Here is a 17,201-nt window from a genome sequence, read left to right as displayed (position 1 = left end):
TCAGGTTATGACGTATTTCAGGGGATTCTCAGTTCGGAGTGAATTCTGAGTTCGGAGTCCTCTTGAGTTGGGAGAGTATTTGGCTGAGTGAATTCTGGGGTTGAGAGTCTCTGGGGTTGAGAGAGTTTTTGAGTTCAGGGGATTCTCTCCAGTCGTCCCTTTGAGTTCGGAATGAATGAACTATTTATAGGAAAAGAATCGGTGCTTGGCGCTTGGTTGATGCTTGGTTGGCGCTTGGTTGATGCTTGGTTGGCGCTTGGTTGATGCTTGGTTGGCGCTTGGCGCTTGATTGATGCTTGGTTGGCGCTTGGCGCTTGGTGCTTGGCGCTTGGTTGATGCTTGGTTGACGCTTGGTTGATGCTTGGTTGGCGCTTGGCGCTCGGCGCTTGGTTTTTTAGTCATGCGTATTTTTAGCATTTGACTAAATTGCCCTTTTATATTGTAACGTCCTTTTTTGCAATTGAGGCGTCGTTTTTACCATAAGAAAAAGACGGCCTAACATTTGTTATCTTCGTCTCTATTGTTCTTGAGTGTAAAAAAAGGATCCGAACAAAAAAAAAAAGAGAATCCGTGGAGATCATAATTTTTCTTGTTAATTACCGGAGTCTATTTTCGGATGTCAATTTTATTCAGTTTCTATATTTTAGCACTTAATTTCGGAAGTCTCTTTATTTCCTAGTTTCCCTGATTTCGGTTGTCCATTTATTTTCAGATTTCTTTTATTTCCTTTATTTCCAGAATCTTTTCCTTATTTCTTACCGTTTATATTTTCTTTTTTTTTTATTATTCACATTTAATTCTAGTTAGTATTTATCTCTAGGATATCAAAAAAAAAATAGGATCCGAAAAAAAAGAGTATTTTTTACCCAAAGAAATTTTATTTCGCTGATAGAGTCCTTGTGTGTTTTGGAGCGTTTTAAGATACCCTACATTCTATCGAATTTTTTTTTCGCCCGTTTTCAAAATTCTGTGCAGCTTTTTTTTCGCACCTTGGGAGAATTGTTTTTGGGACTCATTTAAGTCCCTAGTCATTATTCAGTAACATTTTGTGGTGTTTTTTTTGTTTGTGTCGTTTTGGTGTCGTTTGTTTCGTTTTGGTGTATCGTTTTCGAATTTTCTTTCATCACGTCATTTCTGGTCTCTGAGTAGTTCGGTACGAGCCTATAGAGACTTTGAGTGAGTTGTAAAAGGCAGAGAGGATAACTATCGCCATTATCAAACACGAGTGCAGAGTGATAATTTTGAGTGTAAACACGTGAGGGAGTGATTTTTGTGAGGTTTTTCTTTTGTTACTAACAATATCTTGCAGCAACCATGTCAAACAACGGCGACGAAACTGAGGGAATTCCAGACCGGAGGCTGATGATTGAAGCAATGATAGGAGAGATGAGGAGGATGATGAGGGAAGAGTTGGAGCCGCTCCGTGAACGTGTCGAAAGAGTCGAGGAAGGCCAACAAGCTCCCAATAGAGGAAGGCGAAGACAACCTAGGAAGGAGACAAAAGATGAAATGGATAATGATTTTGAAGAGGAGGATTATAGGAGAGGAAGGCAAAATGAAAGAATGTTCGAAAGAATGCTAGGAGGAAGGGACAGAGAGGACGGAGGAATTGGTGGCATCAAGCAGTAGATTCAAACATTCCAAGGGAAAAGTGACTCGGACGCCTACTTTGAATGCGAGACGAAAGCCCAGTTTGTGTTCAATTGCTACAACTACACCGAACGCAAGAAGGTAATACTTGCCGCTGCTGAATTCACTGATTATGTTATTGTTTGGTGGGATCAGCTGGTGACGAGTAGACAACGGGCTAGAGAGGAGCCGATAGAGACTTGGGATGAGATGAAGGCCATCATGAGAAAGAGATTTGTGCCTCGTCACTATTACCAAGAGCTTTATCAGAAGCTTCAGTGTATGCGGCAAGGCACTCGCAGTGTTGACGGGTACTACCGGGAAATGGAGGTTGCCATCATCCGAGCAAACATAGAGGAAGATCGCGAGTCGACCATGGCCAGATTTATCAACGGGCTAAACCCTGACATAGCGGACAAGATGGAGTTGTAGCATTATGTCGAGATGGAGGATTTGGTTCACTTGGCCGTCAAGATTGAGAAGCAGCTCAAGACGAGGGGTAGCATGACGGGAAGCCGATTATCATAACAACCTGCATGGAAGAAGACCTTCAACTGAGACGAGAAGAGAAGTTTCAAACCACGAGGAGACGTAGCCAAGCCAAGCACTTCCACAGCCCCAACCACATCTAGTTCTGGTCCCAGTGCTCAAAAGAAACCGGAGACGACATTTCAAAGAAATCGTGATATCAAGTGCTTCAAGTGCCAGGGAGTTGGTCACTTCGCAAATCAATGCCCGAATAAGAGGAGCATGACGATTCTTCCGACCAGAGAGATGGTTACCGACGATGAAGAGGAAGATCAAGAGTGGCCTGGAGAAGAATCAAACGAGGAAATTGAGGCACCTGCAGAGCTCGTGTTGGTCTCTCGACGAATTATGAACGCGCAGGTTGTACGAGATGATGAGGAGCAGCGTGAAAACATCTTTCACACCAGGTGCCATATTGGTGAGAAGGTGTTTAGTGTCATCGTCGATGGAGGGAGTTGTACGAATATCGCCAGCGTTGCTATAGTGAAGAAGCTTGGACTTCCAACGACAAATCACCCTCGTCCTTACAAGCTTCAGTGGTTTAATGATGGTGAAGAGGTACGTGTCTACAAACAAGTCCTTATCAGTTTTCGAATTGGCAGTTACGAGGACTCGATGCTGTGTGACGTGGCACCAATGGACGCGGGGCATATACTTTTGGGGCGACCGTGGCAATTCGATCGGAGGGTGATTCATGACGGCTACACCAACAAGTACTCCCTCAGGCACAAGAATCGTACCATCACCCTCGCGCCCCTTACTCCAAAGAAGGTCCATGAAGATCAACTGAAGATGCAACAAGAGAGAGAAAGGTTTAGGGCACTAGAGAAGGGAAAGGAACCAAGGGATGAGGTAAAAACAGAGAGAAAAAAAGAGAGAGATCCAGAGAGAAAACCCGAGAGAGAAGTGGGGAATGAAAGAAAAGATGGGGTCATGAAAAACAAAATCGGTGAGAGAAAACAAAACAACTTCTTTGCGGGAAAGAGTGATGTGAGGAAAGCCTTCTTTGCCAAACAGCCGATGATTTTACTTGTGTATAAGGAGGCTGCCTTCACTAACCAACATGGCGAGGTCCTACCTACTGCCATTGCTTCTCTTTTGCCGTTGTTCAGGGATGTTGTTGTTCAAGATATGCCAACAGGACTACCACCGATTCGGGGGATTGAGCACCAGATTGACCTTTACCCAGGGCTCGCTTCCAAACAGACCGGCCTACCGAACCAACCCTGAGGAAACGCAGGAGTTGCAACGGCAAGTCGAGGAACTTTTGTCAAAGGGGTGCATTAGAGAGAGCATGAGCCCTTGTGCCGTACCAGTTCTATTGGTTCCAAAGAAGGATGGGTCCCAGAGGATGTGCGTGGATTGCCGAGCCATCAACAACATCACGGTTAGATATCAATTTTCCATTCCTAGTTACATGGTGCGTGTGTTTTCTCTAAGATTGACTTAAAGAGTGGGTACCACCAAATTAGAATGAAAGAGGGGGATGAATGGAAAACCGCTTTTAAAACTTAACTTGGGTTGTATGAATGGTTAGTGATGCCTTTTGGTTTGACTAACCCACCTAGCACATTTATGCGACTTATGAATCATGTTTTGCGTTCGTTCATTAGTAAATTTGTGGTGGTATACTTTGATGATATTTTGATTTATAGCAAGACTTTGGATGATCATGTCTTACACTTGCGTGAGGTTTTTATTGTACTCAAACATGAACAGTTATTTGCTAACCTTGACAAGTGCACCTTTTGCATCGATCACGTTGTTTTCTTGGGTTTTGTTGTAAGTTCAAAAGGAGTGTAGGTAGATGAGGAGAAGGTGAAAGCTATTCAGGAGTGGCCGACACCGACAAACGCTGCACAAGTGCAGAGTTTTCATGGCTTAGCGAGCTTTTATAGGCGCTTTGTCAGAGATTTTAGCACGATCGCTACCCTGCTCACGGAGGTGATGAAGAAACAGGTGGCGTTCGCATGGGGGCAAGCACAAGAGGAGGCGTTCACCACAATCAAGGAAACATTAATCAACCCTCCTTGTCTCGCATTACCTAACTTCGATAAACCATTCGAGGTTGAGTGTGATACGTCCGGCGTGGGAATCGGAGCAGTTCTCATGCAAGATCGACGGCCGATTGCGTACTTTAGTGAAAAGTTGAGTGGGGCCACCCTTAACTACCCCACTTATGACAAGGAGATGTACACATTGATTCGAGCTTTAGAGACTTGGCAACACTACCTTTTGCCAAGAGAGTTTGTTGTCACGACCCGCGACCTCTCGTCGGCGGCTCACGGGCCGAGACGGTGGGGTTACGTCTCAGATTTCAACATCAATATATAACAATATATCTCATATCAGCGGAAACATAATCAAATCAACATAATAACCATAATATTTATATTAAACATAACACGATCATATATAAGTACTATAAGTGGTTATACGAAAACCTGGGTAAATTTTTCGCTGTTTAACTTTAGGAATTAGAGCCTTATAGCGACTCTTATTTATACACAAGCTCCCTAATTTTAAGTATATATACAAGGGATAGTTTGGGGATCATAGTTTACGAAAGGGGTTCAACAAAATATAGATATTATTATAGAAGGATTTGAACCCGGGTGAGTTCCCATTAGCCCAAAGGTCAAGAGATACACGTCTGGTCTTCATCTACGACTTCCTTATTCACATCGGCGCCTTGCCTTTCTCTACATTACCAAGGGTCATAAAACTATGAGTCGATTGACTCAGTAAGTGGGAGTCTAACCTAGAAAAATAAAAGCGACTAATGCCATGTGATAACATGTGACGTGCAAACAGGCACATAAGAATGCATGGATGCAAATCTAACAAGTTCTAGAGCATGACTCGTGTGTACACACTCTAACTAGTACTTGTCGTCTTTAAGGTTACACACATCCCCCGCTATAACCTCTAGAACGACAAGAGACCAGCCTTAGACTTCGAGCAGCAGTCGTCCGGCGGCCTAAGAGTTTTAACATCTGTCTGGGATCCACTAATGGTACCACTTCATTCGACGTCGGCGCCACCCCCAGGCCCTCATAGCCCGTCAAGGTCTTCAGGCCTTCATAGCCTGGCAACAAAGTCGGGTACGACTCTTGGTCGACTCCCCGCTCTTCAGGTCTTCATAGCCTGGCAACAAAGTCGGGTACGACTGTTGGTCGACTCCCCGAAATATGAGTACTCAGCGCCATCCCCCAGGCCCTCATAGCCCGTCAGGGTTCAATTCCTTTTTGGTACCATCGACACATCATTTCTTTAGGGTTCGGGTACTCTGCAGCACTCAGAGTACACACCTATGCTACTTACAGGAGAGCGACTCGGGTTAAATCCCGAAAGAATTATCATTTCACTTTTATGCTCGTTAGTGTTTTAAGTTGAAGACTCGGGATATGACTCCCGGTACTCCTACCCTCGGCTCGAATCCGAGAGTCCAACATGCTCTCCTGTCACCTCAGATCTAGCTAAACTCTAAGATTAGCAGAGGGATCTAACTACAACAAAATAGCAACGTGGCTGGTTCAAGTTAGCATTTGAACCTATGGGTATAAGCCGAACTAAATTTTCCAAAAAGAGTGGCTGAAGCCTTAATCTTTGGTGTTTGTGTCTTTTAAGGCTTTTCCTACTCTTTTTATTATTAACACGTAAATGCACGTAAACAGGATTATTCCCTTGGTAAGTAGTTGACTTATGTCTCCACACTTACCTGGGATACTGTGATAGAAGCTCGACGACCTCTGGCGATGTCTTGCTTTTCACGTTCTCTGAGATACTTGACGCTTGTCGAAACGTCTAAAGAACTAGCATCCGAGGTTGAAAGTCCGTTAGTTATTGGATTCAAAATTACTTGAAAAATATAGGGTCCAGTGTCGGGATTAGATTTGAGTCGGTTCGGAATTCGATAACGAGTTACTTCCTTAAATCTAAACTCTTATCCATTTCCAAAATTCCAAATCCGACATCTCGACTCAAAAACCCGAACCCAAACAAGTCACACGACCAAACACGAATCCAACTAACTAGTCACAAAATTCTTAGACTTGTCATTAAATCCACATTTCAAATTCAATTCTCACGTCTCGAAATTCAAATTCACTTCCAAATCAAATCCCAATTAAAAATCTCAATTCTCAAATCAACCTAAACATTTCCGAATCCACACCGGATTAACAAGTAAATCACATATTCGACACCCGGTGAAGAACGGGTCATAACTTCCGCTACACAACCCGAAAACCAACGATTCCAATTTCAGAATGAAATTAACATCCACATCTTTCTAACAAGGTATTACAAACCAATTTTGGACCAAGGCAGCTAACTCAAAAGCATCTCACAATTTCAGCTTATCAATTCGGTATACCCATTTTTCCCAGCTTTCAAACACAGATTTCAAAAATTCATAACTCACTCAATTCTCAACGGATTTACACGTTCTTGGTCATTTTAGAAACCTCATGACGTCTATTATCCAAGAAAATATCAACAAATCCAAGTTAAATCGGTACCGAACTGCCCACGTCAATTTACAGAGGCTGTTCACAGCGAGCTCAAAATTCTCAAATCATTCAAAAATCGACTCAAAAACACAAATCCGAGCTAGGAACATCATTAATCAAGTCCAATAACCAAATAAAACCAATCAATTCCACTGATTTTAGCTCGGATCAAAAACCCTCAAATTGAGCTATGAACCCTAGATTTCGAAATCTTCACTTTAGCCCAAGAAATCCATACCTCACTTGAAGAGTCGGACCATTTGGACCGTCCTCACCCTCTTTTCCCCCGCCGGAGGTGCTCGCCGGAGCTCCTAGGACGCACGGCGACCTTCTCCTCTCGGCTGGTGGTGTGCGCGCAGCTCGGACATGGGCGGCTGGCCGAGCGCAAGCACGGAGAAGAAGAGATGAGGAGAGGGTGGTGATGTGGTTGGTCGGCCGGAGAGAGAGACTTGGTGGTTGTTGTTGTCAATTTTTTTTTTCTTTGTTACTCTTTGCAGGTGGAGCTCGCGTGAGTGAAGAAGATGGAGAAGAGAAGATTCCTTATTTTTTTTTTTTCTTGCGTGGGTTGGTGTGGTTTGGCCGACCAAGTGATATACATCACTTAAGATAAGATTTCACTTCTTTGATTGATGACGTGGCCAACCAATCCTTATCCTATTATTCACAAACCAATCTATTTTCCTTGTTTTCTGTCAAATGGGTCCCTTAAAAATCATTACAACCAAGTCCTCTTCATATAATTATTTAATTAAACCCATAACCGAAGGGATTATAATTATATGATTCGAACCGAGAATTTTCTCGTTCGTTCTAAATTAATTAAAATATATTTAAGGTTTCTCGGAATTAATTCTCGTTCTTGAGAATTTATTTCTTAAATTAATTTCCGGAATATTTCCTCGGAAATAATTTATTAGTCGAGATAAACTCGATAATTCCTTTATTTATTTCGAGATTTCTCCTTACCTTAATATATTTTAAATTAACTCGAGAAACTTATACGTCCATCATTCACTCAAAACATAATTGTAACAAACGGAAGCTCGTTTATTTTATTCAAATTCACAAGTCGAGCGTTGCAAAAGTTTGTGTATTACAATCTCTACCCCCTTAGAAGAGTTTCGTCCTCGAAACTTAGAACAAGGCAGGGTATTTCTTTTGCATTTCGCTCTCAAGCTCCCAAGTAGCTTCTTCTGCGGAGTGTTTCTTCCATAGTACTTTGACTAGAGGTATTGTCTTATTCCTTAAGACTTTCTCATCAAGCTCCCAACAGCTGGTTCTTCATATCTGATGTCAGGAGAAATTTCCACCTCTTGATCTTGCAGTACATGTGAAGGATCAGACATGTATTTCCGCAACATCGATACGTGAAACACATCATGAAGGTTGGACATAGACGGCTGTAGGGCTAGGCGATACGCTGCCTTGCCTACTCGTTCCAGAATCTCAAAAGGTCCAACATATCTCGGGCTGAGCTTTCCTTTCTTCCCGAATCTCATGACACCACGCATCGGGGAAACTTTCAAAAAGACTTTATCTCCTGCCTCAAACTCTAGAGGTCTTCTACGCTTATCTGCCTAGCTCTTCTGACGACTTTGTGCTGTCTTCATCCGGGCTTGTATTTTCTTGATCGCTTCGGTGGTCTGCTCGAGCAATTCAGGCCCGATGTACTCGCTCTCACCAGCTTCATCCCAATGAACTGGAGAGCGACACTTTCGCCCATAAAGAGCTTCATAGGGTGCCATCCCAATCGTCGCTTGGTAACTATTATTGTACGAGAACTCTACCAAGGGAAGATAACGACTCCACGAGCCGTGGAATTCCAAAACACACGCTCGGAGCATATCTTCTAACACTTGGATCGTGCGTTCACTTTGGCCGTCGGTTTGGGGATGAAATGCAGTGCTGAATTTCAATCGCGTCCCCAAATGTTGTTGTACACTCTTCCAAAATTTGGACGTAAAACGACCATCACGGTCAGAGACGATTGAGCTAGGAACTCCATGTAGACGGACAATCTCTTTGATGTAGAGTTCAGCGAGTTTATCCACGGTGTGAGTAGTCTTGATGGACAAAAAATGAGCTGATTTGGTCAATCTGTCGACAATGACCCAGACGGAGTCGTGACCAGCTGTGGTTTTTGGCAAACCTGACACGAAATCCATCGTTATCTGCTCCCATTTCCACTGTGGAATCTCAAGTGGTTGCAGTAGTCCAGCTGGTTTTTGATGCTCTGCCTTAACTTGTTGACAAGTTAGGCACTTCTGAACAAACTCAGCTACATCTCTCTTCATTCCTGGCCACCAATATACATTTTTCAAGTCTTGATACATCTTTGTCACACCTGGATGTACCGAATAGGGTGTCCCGTGAGCTTCTACCATCAATTGCTTTCTAACTTCCTTGTTGGATGGTACACAAACTCTTCCATTGCACCTTAGAACCTCGTTCTCATCCAACTTGAAGTCACCTTCTTTACCATTTTGAGCCTCAAACATCTTCCCAAGAAGATATTCGTCTGCGTACTGACCATCTTTGATCTGTTCCAGCAACATCGGACGTACGCTGAGAGCAGCTAATCTCCCAGAGATCAACTGAAGTTCTAGTTGTTGAACATCGTCCTTTAGTTGAAGAGATGTTTCAACCAAACTTGCTAAGGACGCTACAGATTTCCGGCTAAGCGCATCTGCGACTTTATTTGCCTTACCAGGATGATAATGTAAATCAAAGTCATAATCATTCAGGAGTTCCATCCAACGTCCTTGGCGCATATTCAACTCCTTCTGAGTGAAGAGATAATTTAACGTTTTGTGGTCTGTATAGATGTCACAATGGACTCCGTACAGGTAGTGTCGCCATATCTTGAGTCCAAACACTACAGCAGCAAGCTCTAGATCATGGGTAGGATACCTGGTCTCGTAATCCTTCAGCTGTCGCGAGGCATAAGCGATGACCTTTCCATGTTGCATCAAAACAACGCCCAAACCTTGCTTAGACGCGTCGCAGTAAATAGCGAATCCATCGACTCCTTGTGGAATGGTGAGCACTGGAGCGGTTGTCAGCCTGTTCTTGAGCTCTTGGAAGCTCTTCTCACAGGTCTCGGTCCAAAGGAACTTCTGTCCTTTACGGGTTAGTTGGGTTAGGGGCATGGCTAACTTAGAGAATCCTTCCACAAACTTCCTATAGTAGCCAGCAAGACCCAAGAAACTCCTTATTTCAGTGACTGTCTTTGGCTGACTCCACTGCCTCACGGCTTCCACTTTAGCATGATCTACCATGATACCAGCGCTACTGACAACATGACCAAGGAATACTACACGCTCCAGCCAAAATTCACACTTCGAGAACTTGGCGTATAGTTGCTTTTCCCTCAGCCTTCTTAGCGCTAGCTCCAGATGCTGCTCATGCTCTTCATTAGTTTTCGAGTAGATTAGAATGTCGTCGATGAACACGATCACGAACTTATCCAGAAAGTCCTCAAATACTCGGTTCATCATGTTCATGAACGCTGCCGGTGCGTTAGTCAATCCAAACGACATAACTAAGAACTCGTAATGACCATATCGAGTACGAAAAGCAGTTTTCGGGATGTCTTCATCTCGAACCTTCAGCTGATGGTATCCCGAACGCAAGTCAATCTTCGAGAACACTGTCGCCCCTGACAGTTGATCAAAAAGATCGTCGATCCGCGGCAACGGATACTTGTTCTTGATCGTTACTTGGTTCAATCCACGGTAGTCAATACAGAGCCGTAGAGAACCATCTGCTTTCTTGACGAACAAGACCGGTGCTCCTCAAGGCGAATGGCTTGGTCGTATGAACCCTTTGTCAAGCAACTCTTGTAGCTGCGTCTTCAGTTCTTTCAATTCCGCTGGAGCCATACGATATGGAGCTTTCGATATCGGAGCTATGCCTGGAATGAGTTCTATGTTGAACTCAACTTCTCGATCAGGAGGTGGCCCTGGAAGATCTTCTGGAAAAATATCAGGGAAATCTCTAGCAACTGGAATCTCCTGTAGCTGCGGCTTGACCGTCTTCGTGACGTCTACCACGCTTGCAAGGTAACCAGCGCATCCCTGATGCATCATCTTCATGGCCTTCAGCGCCGATACGATCGGAAAACTCGGTTTCCGAGAGGAACCTTGGAACTGCAGCGGTCCAAGTCCTGGGTTCTGGAATAGAACCGACTTCTTTTCGCAATCTATGATTGCATGGTGGGTACTTAACCAATCCATTCCAAGGATTACGTCATATCCCACCATTTCCAATTCTATCAAGTCTGCTTTCATTATCCGATCATGAACTCGGATTGGCACATCTCTAAACCAGTATAAAGACTGGTACTTTTCCCCAGAAGGCGTAGCCGTGATGAACGGGTACGAGAATTCCTTCCGATGCTCACCTAACTGATTAGACGTCCTAGCCTGATCAGTAGGGACTAGGGAAGGAGCGAACCTTGCTAGTGTGTCGAACTTTGTCGTATATTCTGATACTGACATTGAACCTTGTTGTAGGCTCATAAACTTGCGTCCATTGTTCGACAAGTTAGCTTCACTCAGGTACTTCCCATGGAACAAATTTAGGAAATGGACCCACGTCATTGAGTGGACATCCTCAGATGATGCCACGACTTCCCACCAGCCCCTAGCCTCATCCTCCAGTTGATTCACAGCGCAAGCCACTCTCTCGCTATCAGACAGCTGCATGTAAATAAAGATCTGCTGCATCTTCTTTACCCAATTCTCAGCTGCAGCTGGATCAACATGGCCATCGAACGTCGGAGGCTTCTGCTTACGAAACCTCTCGTATACCGGCTCGCTCACAGGAGGAACGACGTCAGGAATATGGAAGTTAAGCTCCTCAGGATGATCCACAGGCACTGGCGGTGGATTACCTAGTCGTTCTCCTGGAACTGGAGGCGCTGGGTGCTGTTGAGGCAGCGCATTCAGCCTCGTTAAGAGTTCTGCGATCGTGCGGTTCTGTTCCTCTAGCTGCTGCGCGAACCTCTGATTCATCTCATCTCTCTGGGTTGCGTCGGCAGCTTGTCTCTCCAGCGCGCGTCTAATCTCCGTGAGATCCGCCGCTGTAGCATTCTCGGCATTAGACGGGTTTCGTCTAGGGCCCATGCCTGCTCAATTCTATACATGGAAGAGGGCACGGTTTAAATCCAAGTCACAACATCGAGAATGCGAGAAAAGAAACCATATCAACACACGATCCTAACTCAAAACGACATTTCACAAACATTTATCATATCTACATCAAGTCAAAAGATATATGCAACATGCATTCATGCATTTACTCTTTACACGTCACATGGCAACTAACGCTATCTATACAAATCTAGACTCCCAAAAAGAGACTAGCCTTCTCCGAGGCTTAGTCAGACAAGCTTCAAAAAGGGTAATCCTGACGCTGCTTACTAACTATCTACGTCCTATCAACAAAGAAGGCAACAGCAAGCTCAGCATGATCCCACAATCCGTACCGGAAACGTGTATCTCAAGTCTACAGAAAAGACTAAACATGGGCTCTGATACCACAAAACCTGTCACGACCCGCGACCTCTCGTCGGCGGCTCACGGGCCGAGACGGTGGGGTTACGTCTCAGATTTCAACATCAATATATAACAATATATCTCATATCAGCGGAAACATAATCAAATCAACATAATAACCATAATATTTATATTAAACATAACACGATCATATATAAGTACTATAAGTGGTTATACGAAAACCTGGGTAAATTTTTCGCTGTTTAACTTTAGGAATTAGAGTCTTATAGCGACTCTTATTTATACACAAGCTCCCTAATTTTAAGTATATATACAAGGGATAGTTTGGGGATCATAGTTTACGAAAGGGGTTCAACAAAATATAGATATTATTATAGAAGGATTTGAACCCGGGTGAGTTCCCATTAGCCCAAAGGTCAAGAGATACACGTCTGGTCTTCATCTACGACTTCCTTATTCACATCGGCGCCTTGCCTTTCTCTACATTACCAAGGGTCATAAAACTATGAGTCGATTGACTCAGTAAGTGGGAGTCTAACCTAGAAAAATAAAAGCGACTAATGCCATGTGATAACATGTGACGTGCAAACAGGCACATAAGAATGCAAGGATGCAAATCTAACAAGTTCTAGAGCATGACTCGTGTGTACACACTCTAACTAGTACTTGTCGTCTTTAAGGTTACACACATCCCCCGCTATAACCTCTAGAACGACAAGAGACCAGCCTTAGACTTCGAGCAGCAGTCGTCCGGCGGCCTAAGAGTTTTAACATCTGTCTGGGATCCACTAATGGTACCACTTCATTCGACGTCGGCGCCACCCCCAGGCCCTCATAGCCCGTCAAGGTCTTCAGGCCTTCATAGCCTGGCAACAAAGTCGGGTACGACTCTTGGTCGACTCCCCGCTCTTCAGGCCTTCATAGCCTGGCAACAAAGTCGGGTACGACTGTTGGTCGACTCCCCGAAATATGAGTACTCAGCGCCATCCCCCAGGCCCTCATAGCCCGTCAGGGTTCAATTCCTTTTTGGTACCATCGACACATCATTTCTTTAGGGTTCGGGTACTCTGCAGCACTCAGAGTACACACCTATGCTACTTACAGGAGAACGACTCGGGTTAAATCCCGAAAGAATTATCATTTCACTTTTATGCTCGTTAGTGTTTTAAGTTGAAGACTCGGGATATGACTCCCGGTACTCCTACCCTCGGCTCGAATCCGAGAGTCCAACATGCTCTCCTGTCACCTCAGATCTAGCTAAACTCTATGGTTAGCAGAGGGATCTAACTACAACAAAATAGCAACGTGGCTGGTTCAAGTTAGCATTTGAACCTATGGGTATAAGCCGAACTAAATTTTCCAAAAAGAGTGGCTGAAGCCTTAATCTTTGGTGTTTGTGTCTTTTAAGGCTTTTCCTACTCTTTTTATTATTAACACGTAAATGCACGTAAACAGGATTATTCCCTTGGTAAGTAGTTGACTTATGTCTCCACACTTACCTGGGATACTGTGATAGAAGCTCGACGACCTCTGGCGATGTCTTGCTTTTCACGTTCTCTGAGATACTTGACGCTTGTCGAAACGTCTAAAGAACTAGCATCCGAGGTTGAAAGTCCGTTAGTTATTGGATTCAAAATTACTTGAAAAATATAGGGTCCAGTGTCGGGATTAGATTTGAGTCGGTTCGGAATTCGATAACGAGTTACTTCCTTAAATCTAAACTCTTATCCATTTCCAAAATTCCAAATCCGACATCTCGACTCAAAAACCCGAACCCAAACAAGTCACACGACCAAACACGAATCCAACTAACTAGTCACAAAATTCTTAGACTTGTCATTAAATCCACATTTCAAATTCAATTCTCACGTCTCGAAATTCAAATTCACTTCCAAATCAAATCCCAATTAAAAATCTCAATTCTCAAATCAACCTAAACATTTCCGAATCCACACCGGATTAACAAGTAAATCACATATTCGACACCCGGTGAAGAACGGGTCATAACTTCCGCTACACAACCCGAAAACCAACGATTCCAATTTCAGAATGAAATTAACATCCACATCTTTCTAACAAGGTATTACAAACCAATTTTGGACCAAGGCAGCTAACTCAAAAGCATCTCACAATTTCAGCTTATCAATTCGGTATACCCATTTTTCCCAGCTTTCAAACACAGATTTCAAAAATTCATAACTCACTCAATTCTCAACGGATTTACACGTTCTTGGTCATTTTAGAAACCTCATGACGTCTATTATCCAAGAAAAATATCAACAAATCCAAGTTAAATCGGTACCGAACTGCCCACGTCAATTTACAGAGGCTGTTCACAGCGAGCTCAAAATTCTCAAATCATTCAAAAATCGACTCAAAAACACAAATCCGAGCTAGGAACATCATTAATCAAGTCCAATAACCAAATAAAACCAATCAATTCCACTGATTTTAGCTCGGATCAAAAACCCTCAAATTGAGCTATGAACCCTAGATTTCGAAATCTTCACTTTAGCCCAAGAAATCCATACCTCACTTGAAGAGTCGGACCATTTGGACCGTCCTCACCCTCTTTTCCCCCGCCGGAGGTGCTCGCCGGAGCTCCTAGGACGCACGGCGACCTTCTCCTCTCGGCTGGTGGTGTGCGCGCAGCTCGGACATGGGCGGCTGGCCGAGCGCAAGCACGGAGAAGAAGAGATGAGGAGAGGGTGGTGATGTGGTTGGTCGGCCGGAGAGAGAGACTTGGTGGTTGTTGTTGTCAATTTTTTTTTTCTTTGTTACTCTTTGCAGGTGGAGCTCGCGTGAGTGAAGAAGATGGAGAAGAGAAGATTCCTTATATTTTTTTTTTTCTTGCGTGGGTTGGTGTGGTTTGGCCGACCAAGTGATATACATCACTTAAGATAAGATTTCACTTCTTTGATTGATGACGTGGCCAACCAATCCTTATCCTATTATTCACAAACCAATCTATTTTCCTTGTTTTCTGTCAAATGGGTCCCTTAAAAATCATTACAACCAAGTCCTCTTCATATAATTATTTAATTAAACCCATAACCGAAGGGATTATAATTATATGATTCGAACCGAGAATTTTCTCGTTCGTTCTAAATTAATTAAAATATATTTAAGGTTTCTCGGAATTAATTCTCGTTCTTGAGAATTTATTTCTTAAATTAATTTCCGGAATATTTCCTCGGAAATAATTTATTAGTCGAGATAAACTCGATAATTCCTTTATTTATTCCGAGATTTCTCCTTACCTTAATATATTTTAAATTAACTCAAGAAACTTATACGTCCATCATTCACTCAAAACATAATTGTAACAAACGGAAGCTCGTTTATTTTATTCAAATTCACAAGTCGAGCGTTGCAAAAGTTTGTGTATTACATTTGTGGTCCACACCGACCATGTTGGAATTGATTTAGGGTTTAAGAAAAAGTTTAACGCTTCGAGTAAGCGGCGGAAATTTAAAAATTTTCTTTTGACAAGTAAAACGATTTTACTAACCTAGACAAAGAGCAAGTACACGTAAATAAAAACTATTATGAGCATAATAAATTTACTAAACTTTTTAGAAGCTTGAACGTTGATGAGCCTTCGGAAGGTTGAAAACGTTCGTCTCCCCTCGCAGCACGTCTCTCCTCTTTCCTCAGCAACACGAGCAACCACGATAGTTTCTATCACACGAATCACTCGAGAAAAAAAGGAATTAGTGTGTGGGCACTTTTAAACACTACAACTTAAGAACAAGTCTCAAAGTCGAAGAGCTAAACTCGCTAGGTCAAATGAGAACCTAGAGAGAGAAAGAGAGAGGGGCGGCCAAGCAAGAGAGAGATGCTCTCAATCTCTAAAACTTGGGATGAATAAAATGAGAGGAATGAGGGCTCCATTTATAGGGGAGGGATTACCTTCAATAAGGTAGTTTCATCTTCTATAGAATATCACATATTCATGAGGAAAATATTGCTCATTTCCCTCTTGAGTCACACGGCCAACAAGGCTTCTAGAAGCCCTTGGATTTGTTTCCTCTTTTGTTCCTCTCTTGGTTGGCCGCCCAAATGAATTCCCTTCTAGAGGAAATTTTGTTGTCAATGGTGCCCACAAGAAGAGTTGTAATCTTTATATTATGCATTTGATGTTATAAAGTCTCATGAAGACTCTTGCTTGTAATTGCTTATTCATTAATAAAAAGTTGAAACGTTCATTCAATCTTCCTTGTTTGAAGTTTTATGATAAAACCTTAGTCTTTAGTCCATAAACAAACTAAACAACTTACGAAGAGATAAATGTAGATTTGCATGAACAAACTCTTCGTAGTTTGCTTAAAATGATATATTCGCAATCTTAGGGTCAAAGGACTATTGACCTCAGTACGATTGTTAGAAGAATCTATGATGTCTGGTTATGAGGCATTGAGAGTTGGAGACTCTATAGTTCTTCTAGGTATCTTCCGAAGGTACTGAATTGACCAGTGCACTTCTAGAGATAAGATAAGATCAAACCATTTAACCTCTTATGTCTCGAAGTCACTATGTATGAATTGCATCATGCTTACCTTAATCCTGAAATGAGACATGTCATTTCACACCTTAGTATTCTCATTTGAGAAAGTCAGAGTTCGGACTCACTATGTGATTCCGAACGGGGCCTATTGGTGAAGTACTAAGTTGTGAGAATGTCATGAGTAACTTTGTGAAGTTCTCATAGATATGGAATTCATGTACAAGATTGCTGAAATGCAATGTATGTCACCTCATGCTTTGTTCCTTGGAGTGTGAATAAATGAACTGGCCACTGTCCAAATTGAGTCCTGACTCTTTTGGAGGAAACAATGTGACTTGTTAGCTCCTCGTCAATACATTGTTTCTAACTTATTCACAAGCGACAAAGGAGTTGAGGAAATAACAACTAGAAGGGTAAAATGGTAATTTAGTAAATCCCGACTAGCTGATGACATTCATGAAGGGTAAACATAGATAATATTCAGTGGATCCGCTCATCATAATT

The 17,201-nt window shown here is 42.9% G+C and overlaps 1 long non-coding RNA gene across 1 annotated transcript; it reads right to left on the bottom strand.

Moving 5' to 3' along the window:
* Positions 1–4,602: 4,602 nt before the first annotated feature.
* On the bottom strand, positions 4,603–7,230 carry LOC149407801 (uncharacterized). Its single transcript, XR_016297112.1, has 3 exons — positions 6,910–7,230; positions 5,879–5,972; positions 4,603–4,859 (listed from the first exon to the last, which is right to left on the bottom strand). It is a non-coding gene; the product is annotated as an uncharacterized LOC149407801 (long non-coding RNA).
* Between the last annotated feature and the right edge of the window lie 9,971 nt (positions 7,231–17,201).

Source organism: Urtica dioica, chromosome 1, assembly GCF_054948205.1.
Source record: "Urtica dioica subsp. dioica isolate 48M chromosome 1, U.dioica_male_clone48M_v1_H2, whole genome shotgun sequence".
Taxonomy (NCBI): Eukaryota; Viridiplantae; Streptophyta; class Magnoliopsida; order Rosales; family Urticaceae; genus Urtica; species Urtica dioica.
This window is presented reverse-complemented; position numbering and strand designations above follow the sequence as displayed.